The sequence below is a fragment of the Panthera leo genome, chromosome F3 (genome assembly GCF_018350215.1).
Source record: "Panthera leo isolate Ple1 chromosome F3, P.leo_Ple1_pat1.1, whole genome shotgun sequence".
Taxonomy (NCBI): domain Eukaryota; kingdom Metazoa; phylum Chordata; class Mammalia; order Carnivora; family Felidae; genus Panthera; species Panthera leo.
In genome coordinates, this window is record NC_056696.1 from 60,796,784 (window position 1) to 60,817,181 (window position 20,398).

General features: G+C 43.8%; 1 long non-coding RNA gene across 2 annotated transcripts; it reads right to left on the reverse strand.

Annotated features, from left to right (window-relative positions):
- Nucleotides 1–1,393: 1,393 nt before the first annotated feature.
- On the reverse strand, nt 1,394–20,078 carry LOC122212135. Of its 2 annotated transcripts, none has more exons than XR_006199016.1 (3): nt 19,791–20,078; nt 13,937–13,997; nt 1,394–1,983 (listed from the first exon to the last, which is right to left on the reverse strand). It is a non-coding gene; the product is annotated as an uncharacterized LOC122212135 (long non-coding RNA). The 2 variants fall into 2 exon arrangements; XR_006199015.1 differs by having other exon boundaries at nt 1,395–1,983; nt 13,937–14,026; nt 19,847–20,078.
- Between the last annotated feature and the right edge of the window lie 320 nt (nt 20,079–20,398).

The window sequence follows — 20,398 nt, forward strand, 5'->3', positions numbered from 1 at the left end:
ACTGAGCCACCCAGGTGCCCCAATCTTGTGACCTTCCTTAAACTCTGTGGGCCTCTGTAAATTGTGCATGACGATATTCATCCATTAGAAATATTGCAGGGAATACATTAGAGGATATCTGTAACATAACTGTCTCACAATAGGCAATAGTACACCATTGTATTGTCTTTCGCCCCAAATCCAAGTTTCATTGTCTGCTCTGTGAAAATGGAGATGGGCCCTTTAAATATTTCCCCTTTGTCAGCTGGCTCACGGTAAAGCTTTTGTCCACAGAGGACGTTAGAAGGACACCGGTAGAGGACGGAGTTTTCCTTCCTAGTTCTTTGTGCTTTCATGGCAGTACCTTGCAGCAAATGCAACTTCCTCAGGCCTGACCCCCGCAGCATGAAAAGATCCTTCCGAGCCACCTTACGCAGCAAATGGCTTCTCCAGCACCCAGCTTCACAGCACCCCTAGTGGTCAGCAGCTCACCCCAGCACCCCCACTCAAGCATCTTCATGAAAGAGCCCTCTGGCAAGGGCACCTCCCATCAGAGGCTTCCCTGGCTTATCCTTTGTGGGATTTCTCAGCAAGTGCTGAGCTGCGTGACCTCCCTGTCGACAACTTCTGCGTGCACCTGAAGGAGAGGTTCTAGCAAAGGCCACCTGCCTGACACCTCAGCGAATTCATCATTATCCAGTACCCTCTCTGGATCCCAGCTCGAGAGGAGGAGAGAAGGGCATCTTTCCAGAGCACTCTACAACAGCCTAGGGGAATGGCGGTTGCTATCTGCTATCCTATATTCCTTAGAGAACTCTTTGCTTCTTACCAGCCAATCCCCTGTTACAGTTAATAGTATATTTTCCTTGTTCAAGCTCTTGTGTAGTTTCTCTCTCCTGACTGATATAGGTACTCAATTCATATCAGGTGAGCCCTAGACTGGAGAGATTGGCTTGTATAATCTCTTGTATTTCTCTTCCAGTTCCTAGACTTAAAAAAAAAATGTATTCCGTAGCTAGTGTTACTTCTTAGGATAATACAAAGTATAATGCATACATTAGGAATTAGTATCTGGAGACAAAACAATGAAGACCCTGACGTATGACATGTATCCATATTAGCATATGGCCAGATTCAGGTCTAGCAAGAGTCCTTTGGTGATCGGTATCTCCTGTCTGAGGACCTTTGTTCTGCAGTAACGTACTCTCCTACCTTGCTTTCGGAAGCATTATTAGAAAAGAGATTCTATCAAGGAGTTTGTTCTTTTCTGGAATGTCCCCCAATATGGTTTCATGAAAAGGGGTGCGTTAGTTCAGAGATGAGATTGCTTATCACTAGAAAACAAAATGTTCTCGGGACCTCAGAAAAATGCGGTGGAAAATTGTCTGCATTAGTGATTGCTTAGAGAAACAGAACAAGAATGAATAAAGTTTGGATAACAAAGGTCAAAGTGTTAATTGTACCACTAAGCTGGCAGTCGCTTTAATTTCCTGCCAATGGGATATTGTTGAGAAATTTGACTTAAAATTAAAGGCAGTCCCTTTCACAATGACTCACTGGTAATTGGTGCCTTTGAAAAGATGGAACAGGACTTATGACTTGAGGTTTCTTTCTTAATTTGCATTTTTAATTAGATGGGATCTCAAAGGGTTTCTGAGCCTTTTCTCTTTTTGCCTTTTGCATTGTCTTTTTTGGATTGTTGCTCGCAATTAGAATTTGTAACGAATGAGTCGCTGGCATATAAATGTCAACTGTGAGGTAAAATATGGTTACTGAAGGACTGAGCAGGGTTCTGACCATTACTTTTTTAAACGAAAGCACTTTTCAAAAGGTTAGCACATTCCTTCGATGGGAGAGAATCGGTGGGGCTGGCAGAAGGGACGTCTGGATTTCACTCTGGCTCACGTTCGTTCTGTAAACTGTTTTCTCCACGTATGTTTGAGTAATTTCTGAAACACAGCACGCACTCCCACTCCGGAGAACATTTCCTTCTTATTCAAAAGCCTGTGTAGAATCAAGCAGACAAAGTTAACAATCCAGAAGAAGGGAGCTGGACTCGGTCATTCTTCAAAGAGCCTCCCTTGGCCAAATGGTGCGCATCTGGCCAAATCTCGTTTTATGAGACGATTGTAGGAAAATAACCACGGGGCCGATATTTGACCAGCCACAAACCAGTAGACCGCATATGATCATTGCTAAGTCATTCTATGCGAACTCCTGACCCCGCTCGTTCGTTCCCATTCACAGAGCCCACGTCCTGGGTCGGGTGCTACGGACGGTGGTGAAGCGGGCCGGCTATCAGAAGGGCAGTAAAGGCACAGCCGGGCCTCCAAGGGGATATTAAAAGGGCATATATCTGCCGCTCTAGGTACAGATCATCTAAGCTCTTTTTAAAGGCTTCTAAGGAAGATGATTCTGCAAACTCCCATGACAACCTATCCAGCCTACTGCCAGGAACCACTTTCTCCCATCCTGCGGAAGCCCCCCATTCTAGGGCTAAGCCATTCTTCTCTGGTTCTGTTCTCGGCTGCGAGAGAAAACAGCTGCTCTTCATCCTGCTTAGGTGAGCCTTTTATAGACTTCAAGACAGTGTCTGCCTTCTGTCTACTTGTGACAGGAAAGAAACTGGGGCTGCCAACCAAGATAACAATAATAATTTTCACTCGGAGATGGAATTATTATTGCTATGGTTACTAGTAAAATTTTTTCCAAAGGGGGAAAAAAAAGACATTTCTTCGGCACTGTGCCTCTGAGAAGAACAAAGTGCTAATAAACCCTGGTTTGTCTGCTTTGTTGATTATTCAGAAACATCAAACGGGAACTGCCCAGAATATGTCCCGCTGCCATTTGGATTCTGGCGGAGAACTTGATGAAACGCAGGTCCTTCTTTCAATTTCTGAGCAAAAGTTCAATGCTCAAACCCAACAGAATCTCCCAGTTTATTAAATCAGGGTAATTTCAAGAGGGGGCTTTGAAGGAAGAAGCAAGTAGAGTGTGACTTAGAAGTTACAATTGTCATTAAGAGAAAAGGGATAAGACAGCTTTTCTTTTCCTTTCTTTTCTCTTCTTTTCTTTTCCTTTTTCTTCTTTTCTTCTTTCCTTTCCTTTTCTCTTCCCATCCCTTTTCTTCCCTTCCCTTTCCTTTCCTTTCCTTTCCTTTCCTCTCCCTCCCTTTCTTTTCACTGAAGAAAACCCCCAGAGAAGTCACAAAATGGTCAGGACGAGCTTATGTGCAGTTAGCTGCCTGGGTCTTGTGCTTTGAAGAATGGTAGGCATGACTAACTGCCTTCCCAAAATCTGTCCCCCAGTGGCCAGCCAAGGGCTCACCATTCTCCCATCTGTCGTTTTTCTAGTTTTAGATGGAAAAGTTCAAAATTAAAGTAAAATTGTCTTCTGAGACAAATAAAACACCCAGTCATTATCAGTTCTTGGCTCTCACGCTCTAATTAGTTGGTTAGGCAGGGTGCCTGGGTGACTCTGTCGGTTCAGTGTCCGACCTTGGCTCAGGTCACGAGCTCACAACTCGTGAGTTCAAGCCCAGAGTCGGGCCCTGCACTGACAGCTCAGAGCCTGGAGACTGTTTCAGATTCTGTGTTTCCCTCTCTCTCTGCCCCTCTCCCGCTTGTGCTTCTCTCTCTCTCTCTCTCTCTCAAAAATAAATAAATAAACATTTTTTAAAAAGTTGGTTAGGTTAGTTCTAGCCCAGAGCAGGGCTCTGAGAGAATGGATAAGGACAAATGTGTGTGTCCGGGCTGAGGGGTTGGGGAAGAAGGAAGGCTGAGTCAATGCCATGGCACCCTGACCTTAGGATCAAAAGTCTGCTGAGGGCAGAGATGTGGGGGTGAACAGGGACAGCCAGTGGAAACAACCTTACCAACTTCTCAATTTTCATGGCACTTTATATAGAGAGACCACACCCGTTAAAACACCACACCTGTTTTTTTTGTTTTTTGTGTTTTTTTTTGTAAACTGAATTAAATGCAATAAGTAGAATGTCAGTAGCAAATATTTTTTGCAAATAATAAAATATACTTACACTTTTATTTGTTCATGATTTTTTTTTTATTTTTTTTTTCAACGTTTTTTATTTATTTTTGGGACAGAGAGAGACAGAGCATGAACGGGGAGGGTCAGAGAGAGAGGGAGACACAGAATCGGAAACAGGCTCCAGGCTCCGAGCCATCAGCCCAGAGCCTGATGCGGGGCTCGAACTCACGGACCGCGAGATCGTGACCTGGCTGAAGTCGGACGCTTAACGGACTGCGCCACCCAGGCACCCCAGTTCATGATTTTTTAAAAAATGACTTGTGGTGGCTTAAACAATTAACACTTAATATGAAAAAAAGTAAAAGTTAATAAAGAAGGAGAAACAGAGTCTAGTTGAGGAGAAGCAGTAGTTAGCATATGAAAGGTATGTATTTGTTTAGCTTTTATTTTATCGTTTTTTAAATCTTCTCTGAAGTAGGACAATAAAAATAGAGAAGTGTACATGAGACAGAACTAGTGAATTTTTATAAACTAAATATACCACAAACGTGGCACTCAGAGAGACAAACAGGACATTCCTAACACCCCCAGAAAACCTTCCCCTGTTTCCTTCCAGTTACCACCTCACCGCGAGTGTGACCACTCTCCTGGCTTCTGACAGTAGAAGTGATGTTTCCGTTATACTTTATATAACTGGCCCAAAGCTGTGTATCTTCCTCCTTTTTTGGTCTAGCCTTTCTTGCTCTTTATGTGAGATTTGTGAGATTCATCAATATTTTATATGTATCTATGAATTATTTCCTTCCATTGCTAATTAACATTCCTTTGTGTGAACAAACAATATATTTCTCGTTCTATTATCAACGGACATCCAGGTAGTGTCCAGGCTGGAGTAGTAAAGGTACTACTGTGAACATTCTATTCTCTGACATTCGATGAACGAATGTACTGATTTCTGTTGGTATACACTCTGGAGTAGAATTCTCTGGTCTTTGGGACTGCATATGTTCAGCTTTTCAAATTTCATTTAAAAAAAAAGGCTGCTGGGATTTTGAGCACAACTTCATTAAATCTATAGATTAATTTGGGAAAATTGACACACTGCATTCTCCAATCTCTGAATGGGGTAAACTCATCCATTTAATTCATTTCTCTAGTAATAGTTTGTCTTTTTTCAGTGGAGTGGTCTTGTATACCTTTCCCTAGATTTATTTATAAGCATTTGATACATTTTGATGTTATATTTTATAATTTGTTCTTTCATATTTTTTTTTTGTTGCCGGCATATGACTAATTCTTTTATGTTGGCCTTATATTTGCAACTTGGCTGAATTCGTTTATACTTCTAATAACTTGTTCACTATTTTGGATTTTCTAGATGAACGATCATGTCATCTATGAAAAATGAGAGTTTTATTTCTTTCTTTTCATATGGATGCTTTTTATTTCTTTTCCTGGACTTATTACTATGGCTACTGCCTCCATCGGAATGTTGAATAAAAGCGAGGCGAGCCAGAATTTTTGCCTCATTTCCCAACTCAGGGGTTAAGTTTTCAATATTGTTATTATTGGCATGATATTTGCTACAGGGTTTTTTGTAGATTATCACATTAAAGAAGTTCCATTCTGTTCTTTTTTTTTGCTGTGAGTTTTTCATGAAGGAGTATTGAATTTTGCCAAATGATTTCTCTGCATCTATCAAGATAACGTTTTCTCCCATGATATGATAGCATTTTCTCCCTTTTTCTATTAATGTTGTCCATTGCACTAATTAATTTTGTAATGTTAAACTGCCTTTCCATGTCTGAAACAATCCTACTTGACGCTGTTAACCCCCCCTTTTATATTTCACTGTATTCTATTTGTTAATATTTTCCAAATGAATTTTGAATCTATATTTATGAGAACTATATTGGGCTATTGATTTTTCTTCCTTGAAGAGTCACTGTCAAACTTGAGAATTAGGTTATGCTTGTATCCAAAAAGATTGGGAAATGTTCCCTCATTCTGTTTCCTGGATGTGTTTGTGCAAGAGTGGTGCTATTTTTTTTTTTTTTCTTAAATGTTTGGACAAAAACTTTTCTAGCCTGAAGAATCAGGCATTAACATGTTGGGGGGTTTTTATTGCTGTTATTTTCCATATCAGGTTGTTTTTTTATTTATACCGGGTTTCCATTTGGTGTAGGAGTAGTGAATGCTTTGGGAGTGCTTCTTTAACTTTCAAGGAACCTCTTTTCTTCTGGGCTAATGACAATTCTACCCCCAGGAAACCGGGACCTGCGAGAATCTGTCTCACTTTGGGGGCCATAAAATCAGAAGTAGGGAGTGGGTACAAGGAAGCAGAGAGGAGTGGCCTGCAGAAAGACAGAAGGAAGAAGCAGATCCATGGAAGAGAACAGGGGCAAGGACAGAGAGCAATTCCAGATGGCTGTCTGGTTCTTGGAGTCAGCTTTTTCCAGAGGCTCCATGGCCCTGGGTTCTGTGAGACATAAGAGATTCCCCTTTCCTGCATAAGCTAGCTCTTGTGGTCATTGTTACTTTTCACCTAAGGAACATTAACAAATACAGCAGCAGAAACTTGAATCCACCAGTTAGGAGAAAGCATTATTGACACATTCTCATCACAGAGGTAGTGAATCGTTAGGGCTGGGTATTGCTATGCAGAATAGACCAACAAAACAACCCTAGCTAAAATAAGATAGAACCTATTTCTGTTTTGGATAAAGTAAATTTAGAGGCAGGAAGTTCAGGGCTCATACGACAGGTCTTCAGTTATCAGGAAACTAAAATCCTTCATCTGTCTTCTTTGCTACATTTGGCTCAAAATCCCTCCCTCGACATTGCCTCATAGTTCAATTTGGCGGCTGAAGCTCCAGCCTTCATGTTCAAGTTTCAGACCTAAAAGAAGAAAGACAGAAGGGCAGAAAGGAGCTCCAGGCTCCCCCTCAGTTGTATGGTGCTTTCTCAGAAGTTCCTCTGAACTATTCCGTTGACATCTCTATCGCCAGAATACAGTCAACTGACCACTCTTTGCTGGTATAGTGTACTAAAAATGTCTTTTTTACCTGGGACATTGCTAGACCCAAAGATATAGGGGTTCCCTTGGAAAGAAGAATGGGAAAATGGAGGGCAGGTATAGAACTAAACCCCCTGCAAGCCACATGGTACCTTTATGCATATCCACAAGAATATATCTAAAAGCACACGAGTCTGCTCAAGTTAGCGGAACTGGTGATCTATCAAAATTCTCCACAGCAAGTGCCATTAAGCAGGGAGAGGCAGAGAGGCCACTGGATCCATGGCCATTGTCCCTCAGGAAGGGGGCTGAGGGAAGCCACAGGCATGAGGTGATAAAAATTTGCTCCCTTGTTCACAACCCAGCAGTTGTGTTAAGGGGCTTAAATTTCCGATCAGCATCATAAATTTCCTTTGAGCTACTTCCTTTGAGATGGATGTCTCTCCTGCTTCCTCCTGTAGAGACGATGTGCGTTGTTTCTCCCAGGAAGCAGGCAAAAGGGGTTAGTTGGCAAACAGCTAAAATAAGTTCTCTAGAGGCTCTTTCAGTCTTAGACCTATGCAGTGTCCCTATGGGGCAATCTGTAGAGGAAATTCATCCTTTTGCAATCGAGCAAGAAGTCAAAGTATCTGGAAGGGTCTCTAGAGCCCCCATGCGTGCTGACCAGAAGCACAAAGGTGAAAAGAGCAGAGGGAACTGGAAGAAGATGCGGAAAGAGTTGAGAAAGAGGGTCACACTCTCAAAAGGGAGCGCCATATTTTTTTAATGTCAGATCCTTGCTGCAAACTGCCGGCAATAAAAAGGAGATACCAGCTCACCTTGGGACGTGCAGATACTTCTGAATTTATGAGAAAGGACATCTGTGGAGCATGAAAAAAACACATTCGAGGCAGACAACAAGATCTGCTGTTGGAAGTTCTCTGGGCTGGGAATTGAGATTTTCCCCGGCTCAGAGTGTGGCTTTCTGCACTTTGTTCAGCCTCTGGAAACATCCTCAGTCCAACCCCACCACTGCTATGCTTTCACTGTGTGAAACCACTCAGGCCTAGGGAGAAAGAAACTGTTTCCTCACTCACCCGAGATGCCCTTTAATCACTGGGATGCTTTCTGGACTGGTGCTGTGGGCCATATGGTTAATCCCCAGCACTGCTCTTGTTACCAGGTTTAAGTTGGGTTGTATTTTCCCTTATCGCAACTTGTGCACTGGCATGGTTTTCCGGAGGTTATGGTGTTTAAGCATTATTTGTGAAACATGCATAATCTTAATTACATTTCAGGAAAACCTCAGGACTTCTCAGAAGCAGACATGAACTTTGGAAAAGAGAAATAATTGCAATTTTCTCTTCTAGCCGAGTGTCAAAACTTTCTATAATGGATAAACGCACGGGCTCTGGGGTCAGAGCACATGAATTCAAATCTGAACTCTATCACTTAGCTGCTGTGTGCCTTTGGACAAGATATTTGGTTTCTGTGTCTCTGTTGACATATAGTAGTATTAATGCAAGGATTCAAAGCAGAACTCTCAGGGACGCCTGGGTGGCTCAGTCAGGTAAGCCTCGGATTTCGGCTCCGGTCATGATCTTACGGTTCGTGAGTCCAAGCCCCTGGTCGGGGTCTGTGCTGACAGCTCAGAGCCTGGAGCCTGCTCCGGACTCTGTGTCTCCTTCTCTCTCTGCCCCTCCCCTGCTCACGTTCTGTGTCTCTCTGCCTCTCAAAAATAAACAAACATTAAAAACAATTAACAATAAAGCTCATTACAAAGCAGAACTCTTAAAACAATGCTGACTCTCTATAAATATCAGCTGTTATTGTGAATTATCAGGATATCATTTACTGCTCAACAAGATCACTGTCCAAATGGGTCTCCTCGAGACCCCCTTACGCCCACCCATCCAGAGAGTGACGGACATTTGATCCACACACTTCTTTAGTTACTATTAAGAATTCCTGGGTAATACTTCCTGTTTTTGATGAGTACCCACACTCCTGACAAGCCCTTTCTCTTACCTGAGAAAAATGTAAAGCTCAATCTTAAGAGACAGTCACAGTGTTACGGGCTGAATGTTTGTGCCTCAAAGGTCACAGGTTGAAGCTTAATTCCCAAGGTGACGGTACTAGGGGGTGAGGCCTTGGGGAGGTCGTGAGGTCATGAGGGTGGATCGATGTCCTCATAAAAGAGGCCTCAGACACCTCTCTTGCCCCTTCTGCCGCGTGAGGTCACAGTGAGAAGACAGCCATCTATATACCGGGAAGCAGGCTTGTCATAGACACTGAATCTGCCAGCACCTTGGTCTTGGACTTTCAGCCCCCAAAACTGTGAGAAATAAATATTGACTGTTTCGGCCTCCTGGTATATGGTATTTTTTTTTTTTTTTTTTACAGAAGCCTGAACAGACTGAGACAAACAATTACTTTTAAGCGCCCATGAGATCCTTTCAGCCTCCCCGATCCCTGGTACTCTTGGCTGTGGCAATGGCCGCCCTGGTTTCATGCCTTACAAGTTGAAGCAGGTTTGTTCATGCCCGGAGCCCTCTGTGCTGCTTCCTTTCACCTCCTGCCTCGGGACTTCTTTGTTGTTGCTGAAACATAAGCCACCAAGAAGCACCAGGTTCACTCCCCAATGAGATGGCCCTGTGTCTAACGGGAGAAGGGAGCCAGCAGGTGGACTCTTCTCCCTTCCTCCACCGAGAGGGAGTATCCTAAGAAGCAACTACTCACGTGGTGCCTCAGGAGATGGTTCCGGGAGACCCAGCAGTCAGTTGGTCAGTTGCCCCTGACACCAAGAGCTTGGACACCCCTCGAATTGCCTCCTCCTGCCCTGTCCTGCCCCATCTTCCCTCCCTTTTGCTTCTGGGGGACTGCACTTTTAATAAAGTGGTAGCACTTAGGCTTTTGACTGATGCTCTGCTTTCTGGGGAACCCAGGCTACAGCAAAATCTACAGTTTTTAATTGTAATTAAGATTGGTTCCTTTTAAAACTACACTCATCTGGCTAAAATGAACAAATCAGAAGACTGTAGATGCTGGCGAGGAGGTGAAGAAACGGGAACCCTCTTGCCCTGTTGGTGGGAATGCAAACTGGTGCAGCCATTCTGGAAAACAGTGTGGAGCTTCCTCAAAAAATTAAAAATAGACCTACCCTATGACCCAGCAGTAGCACTGTTAGGAATTTACCCCAGGGATACAGGAGTGCTGATGCATAGGGGCACTTGTACCCCAATGTTTATAGTAGCACTTTCAACAAAAGCCAAATTATGGAAAGAGCCTAAATGTCCATCAACTGACGAATGGATAAAGAAGTTGTGGTTTATATATACAATGGAATACTACTTGGCAATGAGAAAGAATGAAATCTGGCCATTTGTAGCAACGTGGTTGGAACTGGAGAGTGTTATGCTAAGTGAAGTAAGTCAGGCAGAGAAAGACAGATACCATATGTTTTCACTCATATGTGGATCCTGAGAAACTTAACAGAAGACCAGGGGGGAGGGGGAGGGGGGAAAAAGTTACAGAGGTGGAAGGAGGCAAACCATAAGAGACTCTTAAATACTGAGAACAAACTGAGGGTGGATGGGGGTTGGGGGAGAGGGGAAAGTGGGTGATGGGCATTGAGGAGGGCACCTGTGGGGATGAGCACTGGGTGTTGTATGGAAACCAATTTGACAATAAGTTATATTTAATATAACAAAAATAAAACAACGTATTATTGAATGAAAATGTATGACAAGTTTGTGAAAAATGTTTTCAAAACTGAACCTACCACAGAAGATGTGGGGCTGTCAGAACTTTTACACATTTTTATTGGGAGTATAAATTGGTACAAGCGCTTAGAGAACAGTTTGGTTGAGTCTATTCAAGTTCTGCATGTGTATACCCCAATGCTAGGTGTATACTCTTCCCCCAAATGTATGTATGTGCACAAAAAGATATGTACAAGAATGTTGACAGCAGTATTCTTTGTGATAGCTAAAAATTAGAGCAACCCCTAAATGTCCATGAATAGCAGAATGCATGGATAAATTATTGTCTATTACTATACTGGAATACTCTACAGCAAAGAGAATGCACAAATGGCAGGCAGCATAATGTTGAAAGAAATACAAAATGCTATATGTCATAAGAGTTTATTAATATAATGTCCTGGAACAGTAAAAACTAGTCTATAGCATTAGGAGTCAGAACAGGATTAACCTTTGGGAGAAGAGTAGGAGATAGCGATTCAGAAGGGGCAAGATGATTGACTTTGAGATCCTGGAAATGTTCTGTTGTTTTGATGTGGGTAATTGTCTTTAAATAATCCAATTGTTCATTGTGATTATTTACTGGTCTTCATATGTATGATTCGTGTACTTTTTAGTTTGTGTAGCTGGATAAAAAAGAGTTCTAAAATTAAAAAAGAAAATAAAACTACACTCATTTATTTTACATGTGCATATTAGAAGCTCCTGTCCTGTATGATGCATTGATTCTTTAGAGTGGTTTGAATCTTGATACCCATAGATTTCTTCCTTGGAAGTTCCAGAGATGCTTTAAGAGTAATTTTTTCTCGGGGTGCCTGGGTGGCTCAGTTGGTTAAGAGTCCAACTTCAGCTCAGGTCATGATCTCACAGTTCCTGAGTTCGAGCCCTGCATCAGTCTCTCTGCTGTCAGCACAGAGCCCACCTGGGATCTTTTGTCTCCCTCTCTCTGCTCCTCCCCTGCTCATGCTCACTCTCTCTCTCAAAAATAAACATTTTTTGAATATATTTTTTTCTCTGCAGAAGATGAAGAAATCTTATATACAGAGCCACTCCAGTGTCATAGCCCAGACTAAGGATCCGAGAAGGGTCATCTCCAGTCCTGGCCAAAAGCTATCATCCTTAACCGCATCCAAAATACCTAGCACACTTTCAAGGTTATTTGTCTTCGAGACTTCATCACTTTGCTCTGCCAAGCATCTAACAGTTTCAGATCTATTTCTGCAAAAGACGTTAGGTATGCCTACGTTCTCTACTGCCCTTATGTTAATAGGCTGGGCTACATTTCTTTAATCTCTCTGCCCCCCACCCTCACTCCTTGCAACCAATTCCAGGACCTCCCCCCATCTGCTATCACATAATGCTTTCAGCATTTACACACTGTTATTTATACATACTGAGTGCGACGTGTAATGTGATATGATATGAATTTGACTGAGGTGTATTGGGGCTCCCTAAATAAGCCTCAGCTCAATATTATTCACCAGGAAGCTATTTATTATTGAATTATGTTTATGACTGTATGCCTATATGACAAAACAATACCTGCTAAAAGACCCAGCATGTTTTAATAGCTCTTTACTTTCTCTTCTTTCCCTCCTGCTGCTCTCCTTTCTCATCACACCCATTTTTTTCCCCTCTTACAGGGTGGTTAATTCTTGAGAAAGAGAGCACCCCTATTTCTCCTCTCTCTGGATTTGTCCTGCCTTTCCTTTAGTGACGGGAACAAATTTGCAATGATGTGGGAGAACAGTTTGATGTACCGCCCTACCACCTTCCTTGGTATGTAATCCTCCCACCTTCCTCCCTCCCCGACTCAGACAGCAGTGAAGTATTCTTTACTCCCCACCCAGGATGCAAAAGGGCAAGGCAAAAGGGAGAAAAGTTCAAGTTAGGCTTTGGTTCTCTTAAATAGATACTGTGTTATGGACCGAGAGTCCTCAAAATTTCTAGGTTGAAATCCTAACTCCCAATGTGATGAAAGTAGTGGGGCCTTCAGGAGGTGACTAGATTTTGAGGGCGGAGACCTCATGAGTGGGATTAGTCCCTTATAAAAGAGACCCTGGAGAGCTCCTTCACCCCTCCTGCCATACAAGGACACGGTCTGTGAACAAGGAAGTAAGCTCTCACCAGACACCGATTCGCCAGCACGTTGGTCTTAGAATTCCTAGCTTCCAGAAGAGTGAGAAATAAATTTTTGTTGTTTATAAGCTGCCTACACTGTAGTAGTTTGTTATAGAAGCCTGAACAAATGAAGACATACCTTTCAAATTCATTATTTGGAGGGCGGGGGGAAGATGTAGGATGTTGAATTCTGGGAAACTGGCTTTTCAGGAATAAAAGTAAGATCCTTAAAGCTATAGGGAATAAAAATTATGTCTATCAATTGATTTAAAAGACATATGGAACCTACTTGCCCTCATAGAGGACACCTAATGTCTTTGGGAAGACAGCGGGGAGCCAGAGAGGAGGACAGAATTAGACATTACTCTAGGTCCTTAGGAAGCATCTCTGCATCCCATTCACCCCTACTCTTTCTCCTCAGGATGTGAAGTCACACCCCTTAAAAGCTTTCTTGAAGTGCCCAACTGCCATAGTAGAGGAAGATGAAGAAGAAGAAGAAGAAGAAGAAGAAGAAGAAGAAGAAGAAGAGGAGGAGGAGGAAGAAGAGAGGACTCTGCAATCACCCTATCAATTTTCCTGTGATCCCATAGTAGTTTGGAACAATAATTGATGTGGTCTTAGATGCTTCTTGAGAGAATCTTTGAAGTAGCATAAAGAGAGTCAGCAGACCTGAAGAGGCCTTGTGGTTGGGTTCTGGGGAGGCTATGGCATGCCTCCCATGGACCAAAGACAAGATCAAACACCACCATGGATGCCAGGGGAGGTTATAGATGCCGTGGACTAGGTGAGTGGTCTGAGGAACCGTAGCCACTGTGTATATTAATTGGAATTATTAAAAAGGAGCGTTCTTCAAAGGCTTATGATGGGTTGAAGAGCTATTAAGTGCCCAAGATGGTCATTCTCACTGAACATTGAAACTTTAGCAGATCTATCGTGGGGCTAGAGGCTAAGTCCCCTTCTCTTATTTCCTTGGAGTCCCCTCAACCATCTAGTATGTCACCCACACCCACCATTTACAACCAGCACCATAATAGAAATAGGTAGAGAAGTCACTGGCCTTAAGGAATTTAGAATCCCCTGTTTAACAGCTCACCTTTCCCTTGCTAGAAGACTGTGTGCTGTCTCTCCATGGTGCCTCTCTTCAGCTTATTCTTCTGTAAAAGGAGAGAATAATATTTGCATCCTATTTATAGAAAGATGGAAATAAATTAGGTGAGCATATGGGCTGTAATGGACTCTGAGTTCTTTGGGAAAAGTTGCTGACCAAGGACAATACACTTTTTTTTAACTGACCATTGCACATAGAAACAGTTCTTTAACACCACAGTGTCCTTCCTTTTTTTTTCCTACAAGATGTCATGTCATGTCTTTGCAAGACTTCCAGTGAACAGGAGGGCTCATCAATTTCAACCTAAAGCTATTAAAATGTTACTTTGTTAGCAATAATTAAGGTGTGCAGCCAGGGCTCCCTATAGATCACACTTGAAGGCACAGTCATATTTTTCTCCTATTGCTCCTCAGGTGTCTTAAATTGTCAGGTAGTCAGGGGAGGGGGGGGTAACTGGGAGCTGGGCAGGAAAGGAGAGAGGGACGAAGATGATTGCCTTACAAATAAAGGTAGAAACCATAAGAATCTTTTTCGTTGAGCCAACCTTCTCATAAGAGTTGTCTAAGACATTTTTTTTCAGGTTTAATCTGTTGAAATGCTTCTAATAAAAATCTGTCTGATCAAAAACATTTCTTAATTAGACTTTTTAAGTCATCAAAGGCTCTCACTAAAATATCCCTTTGACTTTGGCTGACAACATATCTGACAGGCTATGAATTCTATAGCAATGGCACCAAGAAACATCACGTCCTCTCCACCATGTTTTATTTGTGAGCTTGCTTTCTTCCACGGAATGAATCTTCAGCTGTACAAGAAAACGCTGCTTGTTGGCAGTTTTCTTTCTGTGCTCTTGGCCAGCCCACTCCATCCTGTCTTCTGACATTCCAGAAAGATCATAGTCCCTTGGAGGTTTGTCAAAGTAATTTTCCTATAGAAAAATTAGCTTGCACAAATTTTGAGGACATAGGGTATGGAAGGGAAGGCTAATGGAAGTTTGGACCTCAAGCCATGGGCAAGCACCAGAAGCAAAAGAAACTTGGACTTTGAAGCCTGATGAATAGAGCTAGCTGTCTAGTATGGGTGAAAATGCATTCTTACGTTTTTGGTACTCACCCTGCCTGGGTCCATAAGGACTGTAAAGTATTTACCACCCTGTGCATTGGAAAGGTTTTTGATCACAAAAGAGATCCAGAGCCTGCTTTTATGAACTGATGGTCTAGAAGTTTGATGCAGTGGAAATAGCTTCAAACTTGGAGATGAGAGACCTAGGTTTTATCAATTATGTGACTTTGACCTCAACATCTAAAGACTTTCTTTCTTTCCGATGAAGGAGTCAAATGGAGACACCTCCTACCTCTGAGTATTGTTATGAGGTGAAAGAACATTATAGACAATAAAGTGCTACACCAATGTTGTTTTTGCTGAGTTCTTTAGTAGACTGGATTCCTGACCCCAATTCTTCACCCTTCCCTGGATCCATGACCTTGGTCATAAGTATCACTTTGGCAATGGAATGTGGACATATACTCTATCAGTGGCCAATTCCTCACCTAAGCCTTAAGAGAGGTTGCACATTTCTGCCCTCCCTCTTGTGCCTCTGCCATTGTCCTATCTAGCTGATGGTCCAAGAAGGATGAGAGATCTAATCTGCAAATTAGAGCAATGGTTCTTGAACTTTAGCATCAGAATCACCTGGAAAGCTCATTAAAACACAGATTGGTTCAGTTGTTCTCAGAAGTAACTAACTTCCTTTCTCCCTCCCTCTCTTCCTTCCTTCCTTCCTTCCTTCTCTATTTTTCTTTCTCTTTTTCTGTTTTTTCCTTCCTTCCTTTCTTCCTTCCTTCTTTCCTTCCTTACCTTTCTCTCTTTCTATTTGTCTTTTCCTTCCTTCCTTCCTTCCTCCTTCCTTCCTTCCTTCCTTCCTTCTCTATCTTTCTCTCTTTCTGTCTGTCTTTTCCTCCCTCCCTGCCTCCCTCCCTTCCTTCTTTCCTTCCTTCCTTCCTTCTCTTTCTGTCTTTCTCTCTTTCTGTCTGTATTTTCCTTCCTTCCTTCCTTCCTTCCTTCCTTCCTTCCTCCCTCCCTCCCTTCTATCATCCTCCCTTCTTTCCATCCTTCATTTCTTCCTCCTTTTCTACCCCACTCCCAGTGTGTATCACAGGTCATATTATATTCTAAAACAGTCCAAAAAGAGCAACTCCAGCCCATCCCCAAATGCAACTGAATTTAAAATTCACTGTCAAACCTGTTTCTAAAGACCAGAGCGACTGAGCCCAGCCTGTATCGGCCAACCTCTGGACAGCCTCAGGAGAGGTGAGCAACATAAATGTTTATTGCTGCATGTCCCTGAGATCCTGTGGTTGTTACACAGCAATAGCTGACCAATGTAAGTAATTGCTCAGACAGATTGCGAATTACAGAATATATGTTTGTCTTCTCAGCAACACGGCTTCTCAAAGAGAGGTAAGTGACAGCTGCTGAATCATGAGGAGGCTGCAGGACAGTCTTTAAAATGCCATTTATCAGTGATCTTTCCCAGGGAAACCCCAACATTTCTGCACCCCAACATTTCTGCACCCCAACATTTCTCAAGTTTTCCCCCACTCCTTTCTGCTCCCGACTCTATCTCCCTGCTCTAAGTGATCCTGGGAACTCATGAAACATCCCTCAGAAGCAGGTTGAAGATGAACTCTAAACACAGCCATACTAGCCACCAATGGAGTGAGCTTCTCCTATTGGTCTATTTTAGAACAAAACGTGACCTACAGTTCAGAGATGATGCACATACTGAGAGAGATGAGGGAGGGAAAGAGGAAGGATGAACTTGCAGAGCCCCTTGGAGTCTGATGAACTCTCTCGTTCAATGACCCACAGATGCAGTTTTTACAAACCTCCCTGAGTGTCTGCTTGGGGGACAAGGGGGACCAAAGGACTGCATCTGTCCCTCTAGCTCCATTTTGTGTTTGGTAACTGTTCATCCAGTGGGCACAGGGAACAGATAATGTCCCCCTCCATATGATAAGCTCCTCAAGGGTAGGGATCTTTGTGTTGTTCACTGACATAACTCAAAAACCCACAGAAGTGCTGGTGTACTGGGCATTCAATAACTATTTTTTGAACTGAAAATGAATTGCATTGCCTGGAGGCCATGCTATGGACAATATCTGGGAGCAGCATGTTGCCGGGCAGATGGGCCACCCTTGCCGTCCCCAGCAAGCCGGTCACGCTGGCTCTCAGTTCCCAGTACCCACCCCCCTGCAGTACTATGGCACCCGATCACAGGAGCCACGTGTTCCATTTACTATATTTAGCGACTTCTTTCTCTCTTAAATCCTTTTCATTAACTGGCTCATTTCCCACTCAGCTTCATTTCCTTTAAGTCTACACCCCTCCATTGTTTCTTACCATAATACCATTATCTCTTGGCCATTCTGGAGTTTCTTGCTGTTTATAGGAATATTTAGTTTGCTCTTTTCAACAACATCGCAGTGGAGATGTTATAGAAATTTTACACCTTTGGAAACTGAGGCACAGAGAAGATGAGTAATTTGCAGGATGGAGGGGAGACTTGAATTCCCCGAGAGGACCGTCCTCCCCACTGCTCCATGATGCCTGGAGGGTGTTTGGCGCCTTTCTGAGCCAGCGTTAGATGCAGGCAGTGAATCCGATAAAGCCTATCTAGGTGTCTAGGACTATGATGTGGAATGCTAACTCCTGTATTCCATCAGGGCAACGAGAAATTCACAGGCTTCTAGATGACTCTGCAACCTGCAAAGCACCTTCATGCACACAGTCTCGTTTGAGAGTGAAGGACTCTCCCTGGTTCGGGTGATGCCTTTTCTTGGTAGATTTCCTGCAGTTCTGTAAGGGAAAAAAAGCACGCCCAGCATCAGCGTGATAAATAATGTTCTATCGATGCAGCCGCTTTCCCAGGACAGCAACCCCTCGCACTGAGCTGAGCTGTGGCCCTGAAGAAGCCAAGATGATTCTCTGGGTCTCAAATTGACGTCTGGAAGTGGGATCATGGAAAATGGAGCCAGAGGAAGGAGGAAGAGGCAGCGAAAATGGGACATCTCCTCACCACGGAGGCAAATGCTGACGGGAGCACGCACAGTAAAATATTTTACTACGAAGCAGAATTACTCCAAAGACTGATGGGCCCGCTCGCGAGACCCACTCACATTTATGAAGGTCATAAGTTACAGACGCCCAGCCCGCTCGCAGGAGCACAGCCGTCACCTTTTATGGGTGAAACTTCCTGCAATATATTAAACTCTCCAGAAAACAGACAAGGGGTTTATGGCAAACGATAACTTTAATGCCTAGAAACCATTCGGTGATTTGGGGAGGATTATTAGTAACAAGGGCAAGATGCTGAGTCGTTTCCAGGCACCAGGCCCTGGCTCTCCTGCCGGCTCAAGCCAACCCTCTCTTCTCTGCATCCCAACCAGAAACGTGGACCCCGAGTCGCACCCGGGGTGAGAGGGAGCGTGAGTAGGAAGTGTGCTGAGGAGGGCGGACTGTTATGGGCTGAAAAGAATTATATTTGAGGAGAAGAAGTGCCTGATGGGAATCCTTAGGTTGCAGCCCAGACTGTCGCCGGAGATCTATACAGGACGGGTGGCCAGGAGACAGCTACGATCACTGCCGCTTGTTACAAGTGATAAGGAGGTACCTGTCTGTGCTCCCCACGCTTGGAGGAAGTCGTAGAAAGGCCAAGGATCGCATCATCTTAAATGCTTTGCCCTATGTGATTTAGAGGAATCTGAGAAAGTCCTCCCCATCAAAGTCCTATCCCTCCGACTCGGTTTATTCCATGCCTGGCTCACAAAAGCATGGAACTGCGAGCCAATGGATACTGTCAGTCGGCAGAGGGGTCGCAGGAAGCTGGGCCAGCAGATCTGAGCACCTTGGAGTCGGCAAAAGTGTCCAATGCAGGGAGTCAGATGGGCAGCTCCTTCCCGCACGAGACATCCGTCCCGCGGTCGGGGTCGAGAGGGGCCAGAGCACTGGAAGAGGAGTCGGGTGTGTTTGAAATCACAGCCTGGGACTGCAGACATGTCACTGCTCCCGTGGGGACCTCAGTTCTATGGTTTGTAAAAGAAGTGGGTACGATGCTCCCATGGAGTCCTTTGTCTTCATAGCCTCTGACTGTGGCTTCTTCCCTGGGCTCCGGCTGAACACGTCCCAGCGGCACTCAAATGGTATTTAGTTCTCCAAATGGTACTTAGACTTTTTTGTTTTCCCCATGGACCTGCTCTTAAAAAGCACGTTCAGATCATTCTTAGTGGCTGAGCATCAAATTTCTTAATTGCAGAAAAGGGAAGGAAAAGAAAGGAGAAAAGCAGAAAGTGTTCCACAGTGAGAATACGGGGTCCTGGATTCTAGTTCTCATGGAGCCCTGAACGGTGTGCATACCTTCCCACACTGAACTTGCATTTCTTCCTCTATAAACTCAATGGGACCAGGGACACCCGGGTGGCTTAGTCGGTTGAGCGTCCGACTTTGGCTCAGGTCATGATCTTAGAGTCCGTGAGTTCGAGCCCCGTGTCAGGCTCTGTCCTGACAGCTCAGAGCCTGGAACCTGCTTTGGATTCTGTGTCTCCCTCTCTCTCTGCCCCTCCCCTGCTCATGCTCTCTCTCCTCTCTCTCTCTCTCAAAAGTAAATAAACACTAAAAATTTTTTTAAATAAAACAAAAAAACAAACCCAATAGGACCAGATAATAATTGCTTACATTTATGACTGCTTCCTATGTACCAGCCACTATCCTAAGTGCTTCACACTCACAAATGCATTTAATCCTCACAATTCTATGGGGTAGAGATTATTGTTACACCTACGTTACAGATGGGGAGATCAAGGCACATAGAGGCTAGTAACTTGTCCAAGGTCTTACAGGGAGTAAGCAGCAGAGCTGAGATTTAAAACTCAAGCAGTCTGTCTTCAGAATCTAACTTTATGCAGCTGTGATTCTTTTTTGAAGCTGAATAAAAGTTCTAAGGAAACAGCAAACCTTTCACAATTTTCGGGAACCTTCAGATGGGGTCCATTTCACCTAACTCTGACCATATGGAGACAGGCGGACCCTCTGCACTAGCTCAGCAGGTTCACAAGCACGTGTGTCCAAATGTGTCATCCGTGAAGCTTCTAGAACATTCAGCTTCCAGACCTTCTTGTACGGATTGTGATCTCACAGTTACGGGCAAGTCCCAGGATGCCGTATTTGTATCCGATGTCAGAGGATGTCGTTGGAGGACCATGACTTTCTAAGAAACACTGCTCTAAAGTATCACAGGGTTGGGGCGCCTGGGTGGCGCAGTCGGTTAAGCGTCCGACTTCAGCCAGGTCACGATCTCACGGTCCGTGAGTTCGAGCCCCGCATCAGGCTCTGGGCTGATGGCTCAGAGCCTGGAGCCTGTTTCAGATTCTGTGTCTCCCTCTCTCTCTG